The 23,205-nt window shown below is 39.3% G+C and overlaps 1 long non-coding RNA gene across 2 annotated transcripts in view; it reads left to right on the top strand.

The window, feature by feature from the left end:
• LOC114145479 (uncharacterized) overlaps positions 1–13,398 on the top strand; it is a 56,365-nt gene extending 42,967 nt beyond the window's left edge. For both annotated transcript variants that reach the window (XR_003595703.1, XR_003595702.1), the window contains one exon: positions 13,077–13,398. This is a non-coding gene — a long non-coding RNA (uncharacterized LOC114145479). The remainder of the gene's footprint in view (positions 1–13,076) is intronic.
• The last annotated feature ends 9,807 nt before the right edge of the window (positions 13,399–23,205 follow it).

Below are 23,205 nucleotides of genomic sequence, written 5' to 3'. Positions count from 1 at the left end.
AGCATCTCCAGTTTGCATACTGTAAAAATTTCAAAAAGTCAAATGCAGGGTACGACTTTGTGTCCCAAACAATTCACTTTAAACACCATAGACACACGAGTTATGTAAAATGGACTGAATGGTTTTTAATTAACAAGGTGAAAATTAGTTCATGATAATTAGTTCATGTATTGTCCATGTTATCATTTCCATTTATTTACTTTTCATTTATTTGTTCCTTAATTTGTTTTAAATGCTTTCTTAGATTGATTTGGAGTTTCTGTTGTAGGTTTTATGTATCATCTCATTATTTTAAATTGTCTTGTTTAATGTTCAAACATTCATAAGCGTATTGGAACAAGAAACAAATTGTTTGTGCATCGGAGTGTGTTGTGATGGATCATTGATTCTCCCACTTTCAGGCTCTCAGTGTCTTCATTAAGAAACCACTGATCTACCTGGCATTGTTCACCTATTTCGCCGCCGTGTCTTTGCCTCTCGGTTTGCACAGTCCAGGAAAAGTGTCGGTAGAGACCAAGACACATAATGATTCAAGTCTCACAGTTTCAAACCCTTTTGTATCCTTCAGGTCGACTCTCAGAAGTATAAGGTAGAAAGAGAAAATAGGACAAACTCTCTAGACAAAAAAAAAAAAAAACATACTCAATGCTCATGTGTTTCTGATCCTGATTATTTGTAGGTAGCTTTACATTTCCCTTTACTTCTGTGCTACAAATGCCAGCATTCAGAGATCTATCTAAATGCTGGCATGTATAACTCGATCGACAGCCGCAGTGTTTTCCATCCCGCTGTTAACCTGTCTCTCTCGTCTGCTTAACCCCCTTCTGTATTTCTTTTTTTCATTTGCGTACAAATCCAGCTCTGACCGCTGCAGAGACACAAATCTTCGGGAACAACATGTACTTAAAAACAAAAATCCTAGGTGATTTATTGTTATGTTTCCACGGGTTTTCGTCATATTTAAATGTTTTCTTTTTCACATTTCTTTAAAGTCTAATGTGTATTTAATAGTTTTTATGGTGTACTGTACGTTCCACAAAGCACACATTTTAAAATGTTCTGCTTTGTCACTTTAAAACGTCCTGCTTTATTACATTTTATTTGTGGAAAATATTAGCTTTCGCCATCCTGAGTTTTATCTCGAATCTTTCTTTCTCAATTCTGTTTTTTCCCCAAAGGAAATTAACTGACAGATTCCTCCTGACAGACAGCTGTTCCTCCCACAGCGGGTCTTCTTCATAACCTGCAACAGCACCCCCAGCCCGACTCAGACACACACACACACACACACACACACACACACACACACACACACACACACACACACACCCCTATATACACACTATTCTGAGTTACTCCCTCCCAGGAGAATAAATCTGCAATCAACTGGGCCTATAAATAGCTGTGGCACACTTCAGCGCAACCGCGGCCCCTCCTGCCCCTCTTAAAGAGCTGCACACACACAGACTGGCTTTACTAATCCATTGTGGGTCAACCAGCCTCTCTTTTGCTACACTGCCGCCCCTCCTGTTGTTGTTATGGGCTAATATTTCTGTGTGCAAACACATTAACACAAGCTAATTAAAGTAATTTGTCTTTTCACATATCTTCACATTACTTCTAATAGCTTTCGGGCAATTACGAGCGAGAACCAGTGGCTATATTAGCCATTCCATCTGAATCTACTTAAACCCTCAGAGACGGCCACTAGCACAACGCTAGAGTACTACTAGTTAACGGTAGCCAGGGCTAATAACCTCATTAGTCAGCAGGCCTAATGAGATGTGTTATTTAAGTAGCTACTTTGTCAGGGGAAGTATCATTCAGCTGGAGCTAGCCCACAATGGAAAGGCGTGTTTTTCTTAATCAGTCTTGTATACCAATGATTATGGTTTTGTGGTAGAAAAAAAGATACAGAAATAGATTTTATAATATGCAACAAAATCTGACTTGAGATATTACTGAGTGAAAAAAAAAGTTTATGAAGTGGATATGCAGACCTAAGGAGTGCTACAAGTAGCCTTGTGTTATTTTGGGGGATTTTATTGAATGAAAGTTATGCATTATGAAACAGTAAACATCAAACGACCAGCTCTCTCCAAAAAACGTTCTGCATGACTGGAAGTTATAAGTCTGGCATTAGTTTTGGACGGCAGTCAAGGAGTGCAGCCACTGGGATTGAGTCCCAGCATTTCCACAAAGTCACAGTCCATTTCAGGGTCCAGTTTTTTAATGAAAGTCTAGTTTCCTCCGGGAGTTTTTTTTTTTTTTTTATCCCCAAAAAATGGTGTTTAGAAGTTGGGCAACTTTTTGTTGAGAAGCTGAACTATCCTAAATGAAACCCTCAAGTCTTAGATTCTAGTTTTGGTCATTTTCACAAACAGAGCCGTGGTTTCAGAAGCACTCTGTCTCAGATAACTGCTCTGTAGTTTGACCTTATTGCTGTCTCACCAACAATTATTTACACAGGGGACAAGAAATGCAAAATGGTTAGTTTGCATTTTTAACTGTCCATATAATCCTACATTATCAATTTGTATGATTTGCATGACTAGCATTACAAAAACAGTGGCCTCCATGTGGATCTACATTCACAAAACAAATCACAAAACCAATCCAACATTCCCAATCCAGCATGTTTCATAACAGTCAGACGTTGAAAGCTCAGAAATGAAATGTTCTCTTTTCAGCCTTCCTGTTACCTGCTGAAAGTCTTGCTCTCTCTTGCTTTCTTGACTAAATGAAATGCAGACATGTGCCAACATGTTGTAGGGAAGTTTCAGTTTTAGCCAGCATATTGATACTGAAAATAACAAGCACTGAAACTTCCTCACTCAGAAAATGCTGAGCGTTGCGTTATGTTACGTTTTAAATAACTCAGTTTAGGTTAGATCACAGTATTTAGAGTATTTTTGATTTTGAACAGAGATTATATATTGCATTCTGGATTCTGTTATAAAAGGAAATTAAACAAGTTTGTGCAAGGCAAAGACATGAATGGGACACTTTTGAATACCTTGTCAGCTTTGGTGTATGGCCTTATTTTCTTATACCCATAATACTTTGCACAGCACAGGGAGGCACCCATTTAATTGACTGCACATGCAAATACGCAATAGAAAAATCAATGGTGCAGCTTGCAGATATTGGATGCTCAGTGTTGTTGATTTGTATAACACCGAAATATTAGTTTTAGAGATGACCAGTTGGGTTTTTGTTGTATTAAAAATTAGCTAAAGGTTAAGAGCAAATGATTTTGTGCGTAGATGGGGACAGTCTTGTAATTCTGTTGGATTTAAAACTAATACCTGGACCAGAGCACCCATGTCCCATTTTCACTCTTTAATGTGTTTTACTCCTGGAGAGAACAAAAAATCAAAACCTGTCAAAACTGGAAGAGGCAGATCAGAGTTGGACCTCAAAAACCCGTCACTAGTTTTGATCTGGTAGAATCGGCATGCAGAAAGTGTCCTTTCATGTTCAGTTCTCCTAAAGGTCAAAGAGCAAAATAAAACTGTCAGGCAAATAAGTGGGGGGAAAAAATCAAGTCAATACTGAAAGGGTGAGGGGGGGAGTGAGCTAAGAAAAGGTCATTGTGACATATTGATGAACCTTGTCAATTACCAGTCTCCCCGAGTTAAAACAAGAGCGTTTTTTTTAAATTGATCAATCAACTTGTAACACAATCGGTGATTATTGTTTTTGTCTGCAGGTGCTTTTGTGTGAGCAGGTAGATGTGTGTGACATTCAGCTTGTGGGTGTGTGTGGCTACTGCTAGCAGACCCCTGACCTTTCCATGTACTGATAGTGTCCCCAGGGAGCGAGGGATGGAGGCACGAAGGCTGAGCCGGGAGGAGTTGGTGGGAGGGAGGGGAGCTTTGTTTTTCCAGAGCAGGCCTTCATGTCACCAGAGCTTTGATGAAGCAGCAAGCTGTTTTTTTTTTTTTATAGCTTGAAAATGCACGCTCATGACCGGGTTGTTATTGATGCTCCAACGTCAAAACTTAATTACAGATTCTGTGTGCACGTGCGCCCGTGTGTGTGTGTGTGTGTGTGCGTGTGCGTGTGTGTGTGTGTGCCATAACAGAAAATTGTGAGTTCAAGTCTTTTGTTCTTTCATTTTGGGATTTTCAGCCACACAGAAGCGTCACGGCAGTGGTGACAGAGCCGTATGTATGTGCTTAGTTCAGGGAAAGGGGGGGAAAAAATCCCCATGTGAACCAACAGAGTGAAATCAGTCCAGAGTGTTGATGCCAGATTTAATTGTCGGGGGCAAAGGAGAGTGTAAACTGAACTCCTGGCAGAAAATAAGCGCTAGTGTTACCAGGCTGCACGATGTATTAGTGGAGAAGCTGGGAGGAGATGTTAAAGGTGGTTTTTTTTCTTTCGTTTTTTTAACTGTGCTTCCGACCCACAAATCACATCACCACACCCCCACCACCCGTCTCTACTCCCTCTCCTCCCCCATCACACGCGCGCCATTTGCTCATCCATCACCATCACCTCCCGCTCCCCTCTCTCCTCCGTCTTCCATCTCTCCACCCATCCAATTTAGTCCTCACTCATTTCTCTCTCCTCCGCAGAGCGATGTGCTTTTGTCCTCTGTCTCAACCCTTTCCCCCCTCGTTCACCTGCTTTCTCCCCTCCGCCGGTGTCTGATCGCAAAATTCAAGCTGTCTGTTGTCACACGGGCCGATAAATGACAGGTCCTTTTGTGCATGTTTGTGTGGATTTTTCTTGTCAGCATGAATTCAGTCTTTCATTTTGGTCTTTGAAGCGAAGTAGAGATTCAATGAAATTTGCTGATGATGTTTTTGTGTTTTACAGACTAAACTGAATTGGACAGTGCTAGTTTGAACTTTATTAAAACTAGGAGACACAAAATACTTTAAAAAAACCCTTTAACTTTGTGGTTAACGTCAAAAATGCAGAGGACCAACAGAAAGTAACACATAATTGTACAGTGAAAGGAAAAAGAACATGTGGTTTCTAAAATGTGTGGCATGCATTTGTCTGAGTCAAGACTTTGTGGAAGCAGCTTTTTCTGCAGCAACAGTTTCTCTCTGCCATCTTTCCATCTTTGTAGACTGAAATTGTTTCCCGTTCTTTTACAAAATACCCAAAGCTCAATCAGATTGGGTGGAGTGTCTCTGTCAATACCTGTTTTCAATTTCTGCCACAAATTCATTTGGATTTGGGTCTGGCCTTTGACTTGGCCATTCCAATGCATGATTACCCTTTGATTTAAACCACTTCATTGTAAATCTGGCTGTGTGTTTAAGGTTGTAGTCCTGCTGGACTTTTAGCCTCTGCCCCACTCATTTACAGCCTATGAGCTTTCAGCTCCATCAATGCTCCAGTGACCTCTGCCCGGCTTCCCTTTCCCTGCTGAAAAAAGTACCGCCACAGCATGATGCTGTCACCTCCATGTTTTAAGGCGTTTGCGTATGCTTAGTATTCCATCACACAGAGCGTTTTACATTTAGACCAGACAATTTTAAAGAAGACTTATTGTAGCTTTCTTGAGCAAAAATGGTTTCATTCTTTCCCTCTTTTATAATTGGAAGGTAGGATCGTTGGCAAATAAAAACACATCAGATTAAATGACTAATTTGAGGCTTCGTGCTTCAGCCCCAGAGTTAATTGGGACTGAATGCCATGTTTTTTCCAATGTGCTTGACCAAAAGGTTTGAAAAAATTTATTTTCCTTCCAATTCAAAATATGAGCCTTCACAAAAAAATTTAATAATTAGCTTTTAATGTGAAAAAAAATTGGAGACACTTGAGGGCTGTGAATGTTTGCAAGAACATGACTACACTTTTTAAACTAAATTAATTTGTTTGGATGAACAAAGGATGTAGTTGCTCTGAACTTACAACACTTATTGAATCTGACTGTATTTATTTGAATGTGAGTTATTCACCTCGAGATACATTTGTACTGTTAAAACGTTGTATGAAATGACCTGATATTTTCATTCTCATCCTGAGTTGGAAGTGAGAGACATACCTGCCATAGAATAAACCCTCGACTACGCTTTACCATCTGTCTAACCTTAAACCCGATACTCCTGAAAAACCTTTTGTCTCTTTCTCTCCCCCTGTCCTAATACACACACACACACACACGCCTATGCGCGCACACACACCTATCACACACCCTGAACTAATCCCACCTTTTGGCCTGTTTCTCAGTTTTTTCCAGTTTCAGTGTGAGCCGTGACACTCAAACTCCGAACTAAATAGCATTAGTTATGACTGCAGGGTACGGCACTCTGCCCTCAGCCTATCATGTTCATGCCATTCTTACAACAAACCCACACTTTAATATTATACCTATCAACCCCACACCACCCCCTGCCCACACCCCACCCGCCTGCTGGGTCCCCAGGCTCTCTTTACCACTCATTAACCCTGTCACGTTTATGGTATGAATTAAATGATTCCAGCGATGCAGCCCCATGCACAGCCAGACCTTATCCCCTTCTTCACCCTGTTCTCCCCTCCCCCCCAATCTCTCCACGCCTTCCTCCTTCGCTGCGGCTCCAGGCTGGAGGCGCAGCTCGAGGCGCTGCACTGCGCCCTCATTATTACAGGCCTGGTGGTCTGCTCAGCACACTGTTGTTTCAGCATGTCCAAGTGTGTCAGGTGTGCATGCGTCCGTCAGCGTGGGGATGGTTGATGTTTTAATGTCTGGGTGGAAGCAGTGCCCTAACAGAGGCTTTTTTTTTTTTTTTTTTTTTGTGCACCGAGCTGGAAAAGATGGCCGAACGTGCGAGAGCTTTATTTGTTTTCATTCAAATATCTGACGTCTGGCTTTTTAAATCAAAATGATTCAAAGCATGGATTTGCATTTAAGTCAATGCATAATTTCTCTAGAAGCAAACAAATGAAGATCTAACAACAGAAAAAGCAATTCTGTCTCTTTGCATCCATATTGGAATATCTAGATAATTTAGAAATAAGGCTCATCAGATTTCCTCTGCTGCTTCAGTTACAAATTAGTGTCGGTGGTTTCAGTGGGTCAGTTAAAAATTGCCATTCATATAGTCCATAGATTTATTAAATGTGATATATTTGCAGTGTTTATTTCTATTAACATTTATGATTTGAAAATGTTTGCTTTCCTCTGAATTTTTCACTAAAACGTTTGATGCAACACTCGGTGAACAGTCAGCACATTGTTTGGGCTTCATGTTGAATATGTCAGTGACAGCAATCCTCCTTATGCTGAAATTATAACATGACACTCACGAAGCATTTTAGTATTAAAATTATTTTGTAAAACTGTTCCTAAATAGTATAAAATTTTTTCTGACGTGTCAGCTATAATCGTCAAACGCAACAGAAACAGCTAAGATATGACACTTTTTCAATTGAGTTATAATAAATTGTAGTTTTTATGGATATTCCGATTTTTTTTAAATCTTTGTATATTTGTGTATCTAGAAACATTCATGGCTTTGAAGATATAGTTTTAAATTGTCTGTTATATTCCTTTTGTTGTGGTGTGCATTTTTCTGTGTGTTGTGATTATTTTCATTGTGTTCATTCTGTATATACTGTACACTGTTTAAGTTTTAAGTTGTGTACAAATCAAAACATCCTGTAGGAAACACATATTCAATTAGCAGCATCCACTCTGTCACAAAGTAACATATGATCCTTTTAAATTAGGATATAAACTTAAAATATGTTTGAAAATCTTTGTTTTTGTTTAAAATGTAATTTATTATTGTAAGCAGATAATAAAATAGACACTTTGATGTTGTTCACCCTGAATAGTGAAATTATTACTTCCTTATCGTTTAAGTTTATGTATTATTATGATGATTGAATTTCTTATCTAATAATTGAACAGAAGTCATCTCTTTACTAACACTATGTACTGACGAAGATCAGTTTTTCTGATGGCAGTGTAACACAGTAGTTATAGTTTTTGTTTTTTGTTCTGTAAGAGTCTTTAGGAGGAGGTTTGGGTTCTTCTTATTCCAGCACAAGGATTACTGTGACATGGATGATTGAGAATTTAAGCCATCATCCAATTTTTACAGATCTCTCTTCACCTTTCAGTCCAGCACCTGGCCTTTTTTGGTATGAATATGTGATTGCGGTATGAGCTTGTATAATTTTTTTTTCCTTTCGTGGCAGAAAAAGGGCTTGAGTCCATATACCCTTTTTTCTTTCTGGCAGAAAATTGTTCACAGACTGCTGGGAAGATCTTTAAGTCAGAACCTTTTGACTCGATAAACAGCAGCACATAACAGAATCTCAAGCTAATCTGTCGTTAGTAGCATCCAAGCTTCTTGTCTTTATGACACTTTGCTCAACTTAGGCTGCAGCTGCTCATTAACACTTAATGACCTTTTTCAGGCCTTCTCTTAGCAACCCTCTGTATGCTATGTGTAAATGCAGGAAGACGTGGCTCTCTCTCTTCTTGCCGTGGCAGAACCTGTACACGTGTTCATGGGAATGACTCTAATACGCTCGTAAACTGAAGTCACCCTTGAAGAGTCAACACAAAAGAAGAGTTTTGTGTGTGTGTGAAGGAGCCTTATCAGCTGAATCATCCTGTTGCTATCTGTTTGTGGCTGTAAACTTAACACACACAGCTCCTTGATTTCACTCTGATTGCACTCGTCTGTTTGTTTTTGTGTGTTGCGGGTTGAGGACATGTCAAATGTACGCATTACGACTCATATCCACGTTTCTTCAAATGATAGGATGGGAGAAAGATGAACCACTTGGTTCTCTCTGAGTGCTTATTATGCACAAAAACGTTCTGAATCTCATCTTTTTTCATGGTTTTTAATGAATAATTGTGGTTGAAAGCAACTTTATGAGCTGGAAACATGAAACATAAAGACATTTCCTGTAATCATAAATGACTTTTGTTGAGTTATTTAATGGAATGGTGGTATTTTTTTAAAACTAGAGCTGGTTTCATAAATTAGAATTTAAACTAGCTAACATGCTCAGATGAGATGCCACTTCCTCATATTTTTGCTGCACCTTTAACGAAAGGAATGTGTACTTTGATCCCGATACGGTGCGGCACCTCGGAGCTTTTGGAAATGTCTCAAAATTCAGCAGCGAGAACCACAGAGCAACACCACCCATGTACGCCACTGCTACAGAACCAATGCAAATGCTACTCAAATATCACAGCAATGAGTCATCACTCCTCTCGGCGTGCTGGATCATTAAACCTGAAAGTGACGACATGAACAACTGGCTGATTAATCTGGCTGATAAATATCAGAGCTATGAGATCAAATATCCAATGGTACTGCTGTTCCTTAAATGTGAAACCAAATGATGCAATGATGGTAAAGGCAGCGTATCATAAAGCAACAGAACATGAAGCAATTCCACACCCTTGATCCCAATAGGCATGCACTATTTGTTCAAAATAATTGACTTCATTTCTTTACGTTTAGACCCAATGAATATATTTTCAAGTTTCGGACATAATTCTGGTTGGATGTATTTTTGACAAAATTAGCAGAAGTTCTCTAGATTTTCTACAGATATGATGTGAGGTCTTGGGAGGGCCAATGAAGAAGCCTAATGTTGGTCTGATTTCTTTATTCCAAAACCATTTTCATCATTTTCCTGTTGGAACAACAAATTTTCTCCAAGTTTCAACCATTTGACCCTCATGTTAATGTCAGGAACAATCTAACACCTGGAGCAACAACAAAAAAGCCAAATATCCACTAAAGACAAATGTCATACCCAAACACATATATTGTCATTGAGGTCAAATAGATCAGCCTTTGTTTTGTGTAAGAGGACCAGCTAAAAAGCATAGCAACTGTCTAGCATGGCGGTGGCATCATGTTCCTGTGTGAAACAGGTGAACTCCAAAGCGTGGATGGAATAATGAAGAAGTAGGATTTCATCCAAGGTTTTCAGCTGCACCTCAAATCTGTATGATTAAAAGAAAACAGGAGTATTTTTTCTCCAGATTCTTTAATTTCTGTAACTGAGGCTTTTCTCAAAACCTTCATGCTTCCTTTACTTTGCAAAGTGAACCATCCAGGCTGTTACCCCTAGTTAAAAAAATATATAATCACACCACATATTTGCTTTTGATTTATATCAAGGTCAACATCTGTCAAGAAGACTGTAACATAATACCTTTTGTGAGGTTTCTCTGATTAAAATAGGTTTAAAATAATGATTTCTACAATATTTTTGAGGTTTGTGGTGAAACTGAGGGTTGAGTCAATGTTGGCAGATAATCTGGTGTTCGTGGATCGAGTGATTTAACCCCAGCCAATTGGCTGTTCTAACACGCTCGTGTTTTTCCAGTTTCTTAACGAAACATGAAGTTCAGGGTGGAGTTTCCATAGTGGGAAATACTCATTTATCTCTCCAAAACTGGATAAACATGCAGCCGATTAATTGGATGGCGCCAGCTGCAATCATGAGAAACAAGTTCTTGACTGAAAAATAAGACACAAGCAAGAATGCTAACAGACCTGGAGGTAGAGTCGTGTGAAAATTTATTCCATAAAGATTTCCTCAAAACAAGAATTGCATTACATTCTGCGACAGATGTCACATTTTCTGCCACTCTTTCAGGATTTACAGATTATATTGCGTATGAGGGTTGCAGTTTACATGCATATGCGTGTTCAGCATGTGACTGTGTGCCTGCCTGTTTACTTTATGCAGCAGCCGTTGGCAGCTCACTCTCCTCCAAAGCTCTCCTCCCAACTTTAATTAACTACAAACACACACTCTCTCACACACATTCCCCCTGAGAGTACAGGGGAGCGAAGGGCAGCAGGGAAGGAAAACAAAAATATTTCTCTGACTGAAAAAAGGGAACCTGCTTCCAGTAAAGTGAGAAAAAAATATGTGAAAGGTTGTGTGTGTGTGTGTGTGTATTATGGAGTGGGCGTGGGTGTGTGTGTGTTTAAGTTTGTCTGACTTGTAGGATGCAGTGAGTCACCACCCTCCTGCGTCATCTCTAACAAAGATGGAAGGATGCACACAGACGAAAGAAAAAATTTATTTATTTTTTTTCGCTCAGATGCGCGCGCTCTCACATCGGTGTTGTTTCAGAAAACAGTCAGCCGTGTGGAGGGAGCACACGTGATTCGCCGAGGCTGCATTTATGTGTGATTATTCACTGAGCGTGCACGGTGAGCGTGTTTGTGCACCGCTGCAGCGAGCGGGACGAGCGTCCTTCATCTGCCAGATGTCCCCTTTAACCGAATGCGCTGGAGAAGTCCACAAATGAGCAGCAATTTTTGGGTGGAATGAAATAAAAGGAGATGAGAGGCGAGATGACAGATGGTGAATATCCCAGAGCTCGACGAGCTCAAATTGAAGCCCTTCCACTGTATGAAATCAGTACTGTAATACTTTGATAATCACTGCAGCATGTTAGAAAACTAAACTCGACTTCTGTGGGGAGAAGAACATAACTCAGCCTGTTTAGTCTGTTTCATCTCAAAACACAATTGTTTTGGTTAACACTCAGACTGCGCTGGTATGTGAGCAGCAGCAAGACTGTTCTTCATTGACTGAGGTTTTATTTTAGTCTAAAACTTGTTTAATTTAAAAAAAAAAAAGAAAGTTATGCTGAGTTTCTATGTTTGACAAAATAGGGAGTTTCATTTCAGTATTTTTCAGCTCTAAAAAACATGGAAACATATTTTTTCCTTCCTTCTCTACTTCCTTGCTTCCTTAACTTTTTTCCCTGTCTCTCTTCATTCCTGGCATATTTTATCTGTTCCTTCCATCTGTCTCTCATTTCTTTCTTGCCATCTGTCTGTTCTTTCTAATTTGTGCCCTACCCCAAGTTCCAAAAACACAGAAACGGTAAACCTTTGGTTCCTTTTTGGCAGCTTGAATTGTTGGCAAAACCTCTAAGACACTTGATGGACAATATTTTGTAGCTCTGTAATGGAATATGGTTATAATTTTATATCAGTTTGAAAATGCTAATGCCTTTGATGAACAAGTGGTACATTGGAAATCAATAAAATCAATTATATATTTTAATACAGGTTTGAAAGCTCTTTGGTTTGGTGGTTCCTCAGTACATCTTAATGCTCCCCAAACTAATATTCCTATGTTGCTGCCCCTAAGCCTTTATGTTCACAGCATGTTTTTGCACTGTAATGTTATAATAATAAATGTAATAATATAAATCCAAAGACTCACTGACACAATTTCAGCTGCTTTGTTGTAGTGTTGGACAAGATAATGATTACATAGAACAGCACCTTGTCAAACAACTTTTACAAAAGTATAAAAATTTCAATGAACTCCAAATAATCTTTGTTTACGTTTCCTCTTGAATATTTTTGCTGGATGCCGATTTGACTTTTTAAGCTCGATCTTTTATGTACTTTGCTGTTTTGTTGCAAACCAACTCTGAGGACACTGGGTCAAGTTAGATGACAAATTGCATGAGATTAAAGACAATATGAATAGACTAAATTAAAACAAGCATTCATTATTCTCCAGGCACTTGTCATCCTGGAAAATGATAACCGCCTTTATCTTCTCAAGCGAACCACTTCCAAAAAATAGGACATGTTTAATTAAAAAAGAAACTTTTTTACATTGATAAATGTGTTCAGTCTCACTTTTCTGGCATCTGCTGAGAAAACTATTGATTTATTTTGCATAAAGTGAAGAAGGATGGTAAGTAACAAATAACCGGTCTGTTTTGAGATATCAAGAAATAATAGCTGCTTATACAGTGCCACAGGCATTAAGGTTTTATATGACCTTTTCTCTCTTTTTTTCCTGTCCACTGTCAGCGACGCATTTACAACATGAGGACGAGGTGTGGTCCAGTTCTCAGATAAAGCCTCTATTATGGCCACTGGGGATATCACATGTGGTCAGAATCAGTCAATGTTGACTCACTATCAGCTCCAGACACCTGCGTCATGAATTTCCAGCTCCGTCAGTCATGTGTTCATCTAGAGAGGGAGAAGTAAACAAAGCCGAGCGCAAAGAGGAAGGATACATCAGAATAAAACAGGCACACCTGTCCAATGTTTTTCCCCCAACTGTGAGCACTGTCTGTTTTGTTTTTTTCCTAGCAACTCTTGGCAGAAACATGGTGAACAGTACTGACGCTCCTCCGCCTCCCCGTTTCTCTGTGGTTTGGAGATGTCACGTCTGGCTGGGTCTGAAGTGCTTCTGTGGGGATATGATGATTATTCTTCTCCACACACACATAGACGGGTTTCATCCTGTCTGAAGCTGCAGACTCTGCACTGTGTGGTTTGAATCTGCTTCTGGTCAGTTTGACCTGGATCTCTCTGCTCGCTGCACTGATTGTTCTACCTGCCACGTAATGAGCAGTGTGAGCATGAAGCATTCATTTCAGAAGAGATCTGTTGGTGTCTAAATAAACACTGCGCAACGTGTGTCCTATTGTCAACATCTTTTCCTGCAAAAACAGGATTTAGTTGTTCTTGTTGTGATCACATGTGAGATCAAATCTTTTTCTTTTCTTTTTGTACTGTTTTTAAATTCAAATTGATCTTAATCTGTCCATTTTTAAAACCAGATCCTTGCAAAAAATTATTCATAAATTCGGTTAGGCAAGTGTAAACGTAAGTGTGTGTCTCAGGACTTTTACAACAAGACAAAGTGGCGCATAACTGTGAAATAAACGTTCGAAAGAGATGCAAGGTTTTCAACAATATTTTGCTAACAAAAAGCTGAAAAGAGTGTGATGAGGATGTCTGGTCAGTCCCTTTTCTCTGATACACCTAAATAAAATCCAGTGTTGCTAATTGCCCACAGCAGCCACCAAAGTTAAGATGTGGACATTTTCATAATGCTCTGACCCACATGAGCAACAAATATTATCAGATCATTTTTGTATTTCAGTCAAAATGAAAGTTGTACCATGAAAGAAAAGCTTCAGCACTCTGTCCTTTTGCAACATTGAAAGTATATATAATAAAACCCTGCAACTTTTGGTACAGAGATGCTCTTTTTACAGATAAGTAACCAAACTCATTTTAAAGAATTACAACATAGATCATTTTCTCCTTTACAGGGCAGATTTAAAACACAACTGCAAACTTTATGTGCATCAGACCTTTTTCTTCATGTCCTTTCAAAATATATTGGGTTTACCTTCATATCTGGAGTGAAAACGCTTTAATTGGCTATTATGTGATGGACTATAAAAATAATTTGTTTATTTTAATTAGGTTGAAACTTTAAGAAGACTGATAATTAATATGCATGATGCTGTACAACCGCAGAGTTTTACTTGGATTTCAGAGCAAAGACCAAATAAGTCGCCATTTTAAACTGTATTTAGCATCTTTTAATTAGAGCACAACACATTTAGCATTATTAGCATACTTTCTGCTTGGTTCTTCTCTTTACAAAGCTTACAATTGTTCTTGCTAATAAAAAGAACCAACTTTTATTCCTTAAAATGGTAATTTATACCAAAAGTAATGAGATTTTTCAGTAAACATTGAATAAAATTGGTTTCCCTTTTCATATTCATTGGGTCTTAACAGACCTTCTATGTTTAATGTTTCAGTCAGTCATGTGTTCATTACGGCTCATTTCTAATTCTGGAAGTCATGACCTGCAGAGGATGTCACGCTGGTGTTTCCAGGAGCAATGACCTGCAGCAATCCTCAGGTGAAGATGAAACAACTCGGTGAAGGACATCCGATCAGATCATCACGAAGAGCTTAGTCACATTTTCCTATGCGAGTGGATTAAAAGGGAAAGACAACAGCCGTGTTGTTTATGTGCGTGACTGTGCATTTAGTGACATTGGCTCAGTAATGGAAAAATAGGGAAACACATTGTCTATTCAGCTTTGTTAATAGAACAAACACTGGGCGTGTGTTATTAGAGCTACTGGCAGAAATTACCCAACTCCAGTTCATGTTGACACAAGAGCCCAGGTCGCTCACTGGAGGAATCGGGAATATGTGTTTTTCTGCCCTTTTTGTTACAGTGTCTTCTCTGCATGCTTACGGGAAACTTAGTGCAATGAAAACAATGTTGAGAAACAGTCAGACAGCCGTGTACTTTCACTGCCTCACCAGCTTAAAATGAATAGTTTGAGTTTATACCTCTGCACCGCAAAGCCAGGTTTACCACCCAGATTTAAGAAGGTCGCTGCATAGTCATCTAGAAGAAAACTCACAACCCCTGATTATGAAGCTGCAGCTGGAACATTTTATTTGGGCATTTTGCTTGAACGTCATGCTGTCGCCTAATGTGGGGGCATCAATAGTTAGGAAAAGTCCCGGACTTCAAAACAGCAAATTTTATTTGAAATGTTTCCAGTTACACTGGGTAAGCCTCAAAAAGCTTCTTTTAAGATTAAATTAAAATGAAGATTTTTCAGCTTCGCTTAATTAGTCTAAATAAAATGAAATAAAGAGCCTTACGTTTTAATTTAATTCTAGATTTCTGTCCTGAATCCCATCGAGAATCACTGAAGTAAAGCAAGTTAGTTTCCTGAAAACGGATAAAACTGACAAACATTTTTAATTTGTTTTGCTGCATTTCTTTTCTTTATATTCTTTCATGACTCTGGGTTTATATAAGCTGCTCTTGCAAGAGAATACCTATCAGTTTTTTGTGAGAAAATATGCTGTGAACAGAGTAATAAATGTCTTTTTCTTCACTGGATACTGTTTATCGTGGAGCTTTAAGATTTACAACATGTTTGAAAGGTTTTACACATCATTGCGTATTACACAAACGGCTTGTATGGACGTCCTTGGCCATTCGTAGACTCCGTCATTGGAATATTTTTATATATAAAGCCATACTAGGACTTTTTCCATTGTAATTGTTAGCCTATACAAACAAAAAGTCCTCTGGAGGATATTCTCTTCGTTGTGAGGTCTTATTTTTATTTTTGGTGCCTTAAATTGAAACTGAACTTGGAAAGAAATCTTTTCAGTTTTCTGCTCCATCTTCTTGGAACCAATTGATATGTGAATGTAAAGGTGCTGGTGTCTCTAAATGTTTTTAAGGCTCTTCTTAATGATTTTGAGAAAGAATCGTCTTTCTGTAAATGTTTTAACTGAGGAATATTTTTACTTAATTTATGACAGAGTTATTTTTTTCTATTTTGTTGTGAATGTTCTGTAACATCTCTGTGCTGCTGCCAGTATTGTTCCAGGATTCTCTTACAAAAGAGATTTTTAGTGGGACTTTCCTGGTGGAATAAAGGTTAAGTAAAATAAAATATTATCTACATAATAATGTTTGTAAGTAGATTATTTTATCTCTTAAAATTGTTAAGAGATATAGTTTTTTTTTATTGTGGTCTATCTACTTTAAGCTGAACTCAAGTGGTAAGAAACCAAACTCCAGAAACATAACACTTACAGAGCTGTATTCAAGGGTTTGAAGGAGGCAGCCACAATCCTCTGACATTATCAGAAAAATGCTCTCCATCGTGTTCCTACGCAATTTCAATTGATTCTCATCTCCCTTCTGTGCTCCATCTGGGATTTCTCTCATTGAGCTCAATTTCTATTTCACCCGGGCCAATCAGTGAACAGAACGAGGAGTTGTTAAATGATTACATTGATTTTCTGCACTGCTTGGCAACTGCAGAAAGAGGTGAAAAAGCCATTAAGTCCGTGTTCACCATGCTTCTAATTATAGAGCAATAAAAGTTGAAGTAAAAGAAACTGCATTACATACTTTATTGCTGACACAGTTGTATTAGACCCTCTCATTAGCCATCTCTTTTGACTGCCGACCATTTCTCTTTTTGCAGTGGGGGAAGAGAGAAGTGCTTATCTAGTGCTACGTTTAAATTAGGAAAACCAGATCCAAGGCTCCAACAAGCAATCGTATCTCAATAGCCAAAGGTCCAGACCCTCCGTACAGAGCAAAGCGTAGAACTAGTGGCTAGTTTTTATCTGGCCAGTAACCTTTTTTTGGTTTTGTTGACAGACTGAAAACCTCCTGTCTCTACATCCTAATTTTTAAACTGTTGGTTTTATAGGTCTCTGACTGAAACAGTTTGTTTGTTTTTAATAAAGGTCTTTTTTCTACTTGAAATGTTAGAAATTATTTTCTTGACTCGTGTCATTTTCAGCAGGCTCTGAAATCTCTTTCAACCCGTTTTGTGTGTGTGGGTGTGTTCGGGTTTGAATCGTCTCAAACTGCGGTTTAAGCACCACTAATGGTACCTTGGCTGTCTTTGGTGGTCCTAAGGATTTCATTTCTCCAATATAAATTTTCTTTATCTGTTTCTTGCTGTTCTTCCGTAAATCACCTTGACATGCCTTGTGTGTGTAACAGAAAAACCAAAAAAAAAATAAATGTGTGTTTTTGCCTTTCTCTGAACTCATTTACTCAGAATTTTGCTGCAAACCTCCACATTTGCATCACTAGAAAAAAAAATAAAGCAATACTTCTCTGTTGCCTGCTGTGGGTCGAGGCCTAAAGCAGTGAGTGTTGCTACAATCTACATCTGCCTCGCCAGCTGCTATAGACATAAAGTATCCTGTTGGGCCTTGTTTGAATGTAGGGGAGCAGATGATATGTAGTAGTGACACCCTGATGTATTGCCAAGCCCTGAGCGCAAGCAGACAGACAAAGTATATATCTCTGTCAAAGGACTGGGAGGTGGAAACGGATCAAGAAAAGTAAAGCAGATGAGAACAACAGAGAGAGGTGGAATGTGTTTGGATTGGCGGTTAACACATGGCACTAAATCTTATCTGCAACCGATAACACTTCCAGCGCATGTGAATGTGAACAGGTGGGCGTGTGTGTGTGTGTGTGTGTGAGTAAGAACGTGCTCACAGAGATTATCATCCATCCAGAGTTTTACTGCCTCTGTGGAGGCGCTTCCTCCAGAAAAATGTTTTGATCCGCTGCCACACATGGTTAAGCATTCACCACCCGATCCTGCTTGGTTTCACCCAGCGGCCTGAGGGGGGAAAGAGGCAGAGCGAGGCTCCACTCAAGAAGGTCCAGGCTGTGGGAAGAAAAAAAAAGAGTCTGTAAACTGGTCAGGCGTGCCCACCCATGACCTCCAGACTCACTCTTACCTGCCCCCAGAGCTCCCTACAGTAAACACAACCGCTGCAGATTTTTTTTTGTTCTCGATTTTTATTTTTCTCACATATGCAGACATTAACTTTCTCATCATATCATCTGCCTTTCCATCTTATTTTTCCTCTGTAAATCTTTGGCCTAACATCTTCCTCTCTGTCTTTTTCGCAGTCCTGCAGCGCTGGGAAATCTTTCAGAATCCATAATTCATGTTTCGCCGCTTCGCTCCCTCTCGTCTCCCACTTTTCCTCCCTTTCCAGGCCTTGTGCGTGTGTGTGTCTGTGTTGGAGTGCATGTGAAAATGACTTGAATACAGATGCGAGTTTCTTGTGGAAAAACACGAACAAACATATAGGCATGCTTCTACACCCATTCACATAACACCCATGTTTGTCACTCTCATGCAAATAACTGCTTGTGTATTTATTCTGCAAGGAAGAAAGACAAAATAATTATATTTGTAAAAGCCTTTATGCAAATTAGGCTAAAAATGTCCACTGTCACATGCTGCACAGGATAAATAAAAACGCAATATCAAAGGGAAATTTATAACACACAAATTAAAATGCATGTAAAGTACAAACTAAGCTTTCCAAGCCCAGAAGGCATGCAGGTCTTTGGGGGTTTAGTGTGTGGCTAAACAATTTAAATTTTTCTTTTGCTAATTTCAGAGCGAGGCTGCACACTGGCACAATTAGTAGCAATGTTGCCTTGCAGCAGGAAGTTTCTGGACTTGAGTCCTGGCCTCTGGTCTTTCTGCATGGAGTTTGCATATTTTGGCCTCCCACAGACCAAAACATGATTATTAGGTCTCTCTACAATCCTGAGTGTCTGCAGGGTTGTTTGTCCTGTGTGTGCTTGTGACGGACCGGCGACCTGTCCTGGGTTTACCCCACTTCTCTCTTGATCACCCTGCAAGGATAATTGGGTAGAGACAACGGATGGATCATTTTCAGACCGTGAAATGATGAATTGTGATGAATTACAAACTGACTGAATAATCCCTTCATGGTGATAAATCAAGAATCACAAATGTTAAGACTGGCCCGTTTTCAAAGAAAACACTGAGAGGTCACAGAAGTGAAAACACAAGCCCGCAATAACAGAAAAACTTAGCACCCAACACACATTTTGGCACCTTTGGTAAAGTCATACAAAATGTTCTAAAATAACATTCCTTTTATTGCAGTAGCTCCTTCTCAGATAAAGAAGGAAACTCCAACCTTCAATTTCAGTGCATGTACGTCTCTCATCCCATCTCATCCACTGGTGCACTATTTGGCAATCCTAACTTGTTAATAAAATAAAAACAATTCAAGATTTTTTGTAATTTACGCTTTGCTCCTTTAAATTGACCAGAAAGCTGGGGAACTCTTCATCAGTAATCAGTAACGTTCCACAGCTTTTCCCCTCGATTAGAAATGTGACATAAAGCGGAGTCCTTTCCTGCTGAAAAAGGGGAAAGACAAGAAAACATGTCATCCAAGGAAAGCAGAAGTGTGTGTCACTCTTGTTGTCACCCCTGCAAATCCCGCCCTCCACAATCACAGTCATCTAGTCGCTCACTGGACAGCAGCCGGTCTTCTTCTGTAACATTTCACAAGGTTGGAAGGAAGTGGAATTGCTGTCTTGTGAAACATTTCTGTGATGATTTGGCCATATGCTTTGAACAATTGTTTATTGTTAATATGTAGTTGATATGTAATAATAATTGGATAATCAAGACCAGTTTAATTTTTCTAGATGAAGTCATCCACTTCTTTTCTGAAATTTTCTTGCATTTCAGTTAGTTCATGCAGTCAGGAGATTTCATTTGGACCATGAACAGAAGCGCACCATTCTTAACAGTGGGCATATGGTGCTTTTCCAGATATTCACCTTTTGTTTTTTATGTCTTGGTTGCAACAAATTTCAAGCTTCATGTCCTCTGACCACAGCACATGCTTCTGGTTAAAGTTTCTGACATTTCTTTCTGGGTGTTGTGATGTAATTACCTTTCCTACTTGGTGACGTACCATCTGGTGTCGCTTTTCTTTTCTGGTGTTTTATTGTAACAGAACACAGACTGTCCCACCTTTTTCTCCGTCATTCTCAGAAATGCGTATGTCACTGCCTTCATGCAGAGTTGCAGAGTTCACCACTTTTAACAGCTGCTAGTTGTTGAAACTATCACCAGAATCAGACGAGGTCAAAAGTGAACTTGAGTGAATAACCTCTTTCCCTTCTCAAACCGCCCACCCACCAAAAAAAAAAAAAAATAGAACCTTCTTTTCAGCAGTATAAATTTCCCTTTGAGCTGAGTATAATATCCACGTAATTTTCATTTCCCCCATCAGGTTGATGTGGTTCATTTGAGCTGCTCTGAAACACGTCAGTCTGCAGCCTGATCCGACACACCCTCAGCGCCTTACAGCAAAGAAAGCAGTCGTTCTTTTAGTCGGCTCAAACCGAATTTAAGGTGCTTTTATTTAATCTTGTAAAAACAGAGGTTAGGGTGCAAATTATAGTACAACTTAGCATGACAAAAATACCAGCTAATGCAGAAGGAATCTGAGGAAGTGGGCGAGAAAATTTGCTGAAACCTTGGTGATCCAAAAAAGGGAACCGTGTGCTGCTTTATGAAGCATGCAAATCAGGTGGGACAAGCTGAAGAGAGGCAAGTAAAACTTACAAAACACATGGCTTTATTTAAAGAAATCTTCATAAAAGAGGACTTTAGCACTAAGTGTCTTGCAACTATAAAACACATAGTGGAAACGGTGCATAAACACCTAAAGGAGACTAACCTCATTGCTGCGTTTTTTGCATTTCTGTCAGGATTCTTTATTTAAATGCATTTTTTAGGAGACGGGGGAAATCTGTTTTCACTATGAAATGGATCAAATCGAGTTTAGCCTGCAGTATGGTTTTGACCCATCCTTTATCTGCCTTCATTTCATATCAAGCATTTCAGAGGGGATCTTAGTCATCATTGGGAAAAAGGAAAGGAAAGGCAAGAGGTTTATTTGTGTAAGGCTGTTCATACATATATGGCCATTTAATGACCTACCTGAATTCATTTTAGAGATCCTTACATTTCAATTTTTTAATTTTGTGTTCAATATTTTTAAAAAAACAACAACAAAAACAATATCCGAAATTGTTTTGGCTTTACATCTACAATTAAAAGTCACACTGATAAATCTATTTAGACTCCCAGACTATCTTTAGCCAGTTTTGGTTTCTGAAATATTAAAATTGTATAATATTATGAATAAAATGTTGTGAATTATCTAGAGACTGATGACTGGCTTGTATTTAACCAAACAATATGGATTTTAATCTGTCATATGCATTAAAGAAAAGGTGCACTTGTAAATGAAACAAAGAATGATTCGTTGCTGGGCAAGACTATGTGGTACATTAATACAATCTGTCTTGAGTTCAGCAGATTGTGTGGTGGAAAAAACCTTTGTTTGTATTTTAGTTATTTTTGTTATCATGTTGAAGTGAGATTTCATTCTTGTTTTTTTACTGTACCAATTCTCTAAAACCCCAAAATAAGTCATTTCTTTTGTAGTCCAGTGTAGTAACACAGAAGGTTCATACTCTGTTGAATTTGTCCCATGCTTCCCGCCAACCTGTCCCTTTAAACAACCTGATACACGCCTGAGTAAAGCAATCAGCGTCATAAATCAGCAGGTTGAGAAGGCCAGAAACCAACGGACAGCTCAGACACGTGGACCAGGCACAGCCAAGGCTCGCTGCTCTCATGCCGCCGTCCCTCCCTCACTCTGCCTGCGTTAGTGTGTGTGTGTGTGTGTGTATCAGAGTGTATCAGCCCATATTTATGACTACTTCTGAAGACTGACTACTGTGTGCTCTCCCGTGAGCCAGTATGTGTATCCAGTGTTGTCTCTCAGCCAGATCGTCCCCTCGTCTCTCTGTTGTTCGGCTTTTTACAAGGCCTCCGAGTTATGAATGTGCGGACCTCCCTCCCTCTCTGGCCCCTTTAATAATTTCTCACTCTGCCACTCAGTCTTTGTGCAGGCAGAGCATTAAGCTTTAAGTCTTTTTTTTGTGTGTGTGTATATGTGTGTAATTGCTTTTCTCTTCCACAACAGCAGCAAACTTGCACTTTACCAGAGGTTTCCTAATGAGCCTGACCCTGTTATGACCACCTGTTCCGGACCACAGAGGAATGTGCTGTAGGCTAACACTCTGTTGTTCGACATGATTAACACATTAGGTTGGGGAACGGAGAGCTTGACAGGAAGCTGCCGGTCTGAACTGTGTTTGTGAAGGTTTGACTGACTGTTTAGCTGCAAACAGGAATCTTTGAGATGAAAAAGCAGCTGAAGGGAATCCTGACAGCCTTGGCAAATTATTAAGCATTTTTGGGTGTTTTATTGTGTTAGGACAATCTATAGTAGAAAATAAATTAGGTCTATTATCTGATTATTTTTTTAAAGAAAAAATACAGAATACCAATATTAAGAAATGTAAAAACAATTCTGTTTTGTCATTGTAATGCAGAATGATCAGGATTAATTTACTGACAGAGATCACTGGCTCTTCATCCAAAATGTCCTGGTATTTCAAATAGCTTGTGATGCCCCAATCAGTGTTCCCAGGGCCTTTGGAAAAGAAAATGCCCACAGCATCACACATCCTCCACCTTACCTAACAGCTTGTATGACTGGATTTCACACATTTGACACCCACATGCAAAGTTTGTTGCTGAATCCTTGCGAGTTTCATCTGACCAAAATGAACAGGAGTCTGCCCACTTCCAGAATCATAAAACAGGAAGCTGAATGAAAGTTAAATGGGTTTTATTTACAATGATTGAATAACTAAACAGGCTGAAGGGAGATTTTATCTCTGCAGCATCTGGAGGAGAGAGGAGTAGTTAGATTTGGACTCCAAACAAAAATGTTTCCGGTGTCGGAGTGGTGGCGGTGTGTTGATGGATGGATGGGAAATCCTGGTGGAGAATGATTATCAGTGAGCTCTTCAGTCCATTGAATGTGGAAAAGCAAATGTAGAACTCAGGAGGTTGTAGTCAAGGACACATATCAGCCAGACTGCCACTGTGCCACTAACAGGTGTGCAGTTTCTGCTCTGGTGGAGAAGAAACTATGCATCCAAGTAGCTCATCAAACTTGCTAG

Source organism: Xiphophorus couchianus, chromosome 5, assembly GCF_001444195.1.
Source record: "Xiphophorus couchianus chromosome 5, X_couchianus-1.0, whole genome shotgun sequence".
Lineage (NCBI taxonomy): Eukaryota > Metazoa > Chordata > Actinopteri > Cyprinodontiformes > Poeciliidae > Xiphophorus > Xiphophorus couchianus.
This window is presented reverse-complemented; position numbering and strand designations above follow the sequence as displayed.